Source organism: Carlito syrichta, unplaced genomic scaffold (assembly GCF_000164805.1).
Source record: "Carlito syrichta isolate Samal-C Ts95f unplaced genomic scaffold, Tarsius_syrichta-2.0.1 Scaffold316302, whole genome shotgun sequence".
Lineage (NCBI taxonomy): Eukaryota > Metazoa > Chordata > Mammalia > Primates > Tarsiidae > Carlito > Carlito syrichta.
In genome coordinates, this window is record NW_007260398.1 from 1,253,904 (window position 1) to 1,255,580 (window position 1,677).

General features: G+C 47.6%; 1 protein-coding gene across 1 annotated transcript in view; it reads left to right on the top strand.

Annotated features, from left to right (window-relative positions):
• TMPRSS12 (transmembrane protease, serine 12) overlaps positions 1–1,677 on the top strand; it is a 19,421-nt gene that overhangs the window by 1,628 nt on the left and 16,116 nt on the right. The window lies entirely within an intron of this gene.

Consider the following 1,677-nt stretch of genomic DNA (forward strand, 5'->3'; position numbering starts at 1 on the left):
GTTTTGTTTGTTTTTTTGAGTTGGAGTCCCACTCTGTCGCCCAAGCTGGAGTGCAGTGGCATGCTCACAGCCACCCCAGCATTGACCTGCTTGGCTCAGACGATCCTTTGACCTCAGCCTTCCTAGTAGCCGGAATTATAGGCATGCACTACCATGCCCGGCTAATTTTTTGATTTATTGTAGAGATGAGGTCTCGCCAAGTTGCCCAGGCTGTTCGAGAATCTGTGGGCCCAGGCAGTCCTCTCACCTCGGCCTCCCAAAGTGCTGGAGTTACAGACGAGCCACTGCACCCGGCCCAAATGCTTTTAAAGATTTGCCACCATGCCAAATCCAGTGGCCTCTTCTCAGTTCCCAACCTTTTTTTTTTTTTTTTTGAGATAGGGTTTTGCTCTAATGCCCAAGCTGGAGTGCAGTGGCACGATAATGACTCATCACAGCCTTGAACTTCTGAGTTTAGGCTTAAGCAATTCTTCCGAAGAACTGAGACTACAGGCACACACCACCACGCCCAGCTAATTTTTCTTTTTTTTTTCCTTTGTGGAAATATAGGAATTTAAGATCTCCTCGTTGCCCAGGCTGGTCTTGAAGTCCTGACCTCAAGGGATCCGCCCACTACAGCCTCCCAAAGTGCTGGGATTACAAGCATGAGCCACTACACCTGGCTTTCCCATCCCTTTTGATCTCACAGCATTTGGCAATGTTGACCACATCCTCCCCCCCTTTTTTATTTGATTGGGAGTCTCATTCTATTGTCCAGGCTGGAGTGCAGTAGCATGCTGAGAGCCATCACAGCCTTGACCTGCTGGGCTCAGGTGATCCTTCTGCCTCAGACTTCCAAGTAGCTGGAACTATAGGCACATGCCACCACACCCAGCTAATTTTTTGATTTATTGTAGAGATGAGGTCTTGCCAAGTTGCCCAGGCTGGTCTTGAACCCATGAGCTCAGGCAGTCCTCTCACCTCAGTCTCCCAAAGTGCTGGGATTATAGGCGTGAGCCACTGTGCCGGGCCTAACCACATCCCCTTTTGAAATTTTTTTCTTGATTTCTGAGACCTTACTCTCTTTATTTTTTCTCCTTCTTTGATGAGTCTTTGTCATATTTTAGGTGGCTGTGTTTTCTAGAGTTTGTCATCTATCCTTTTGTCTTGCCATTCTGTTCTCTTTCCTAGAGAAGTCTCACCTACCTATCTCAGCCATCACCACGTGCTGTCAACATCTAGGTCTCTGCTCATGAATGGCATTTCCAGCTTCCTACTTTGCGTATATCTTGGTGTCACCTTATAAGCAAGTCCAAAACTGAAATTGTAAATCTCTCCTCTAATCCTGTTCCTACTCTATGTTCTCAGTTGATAACATCACCAACAACTCCATTACCCAGAGTTATCTGATTTCTCCCCCTTCATCTATCCACTTGGTCCCCTAGGCCTGTAAATTCTCTCTGTATCCTTTTTTTTTTGAGTTGGAGTCTCACTGTCGCCCAGACTGGAGTGCAGTGGCCGCTCCCGGCCACCACAGCCTTGACCTGCTGGGCTCTGGCGATCCTTCTGCCTCAGCCTTCCAAGTAACTGGAGCTACAGGTGCGCGCTACCACGCCCGGCTCTTTTTTTTTTTTTTTTTTTTTTTGATTTATTGTAGAGATGAGGTCTCACCAAGTTGCCCAGGTGGGCCTCGAAACC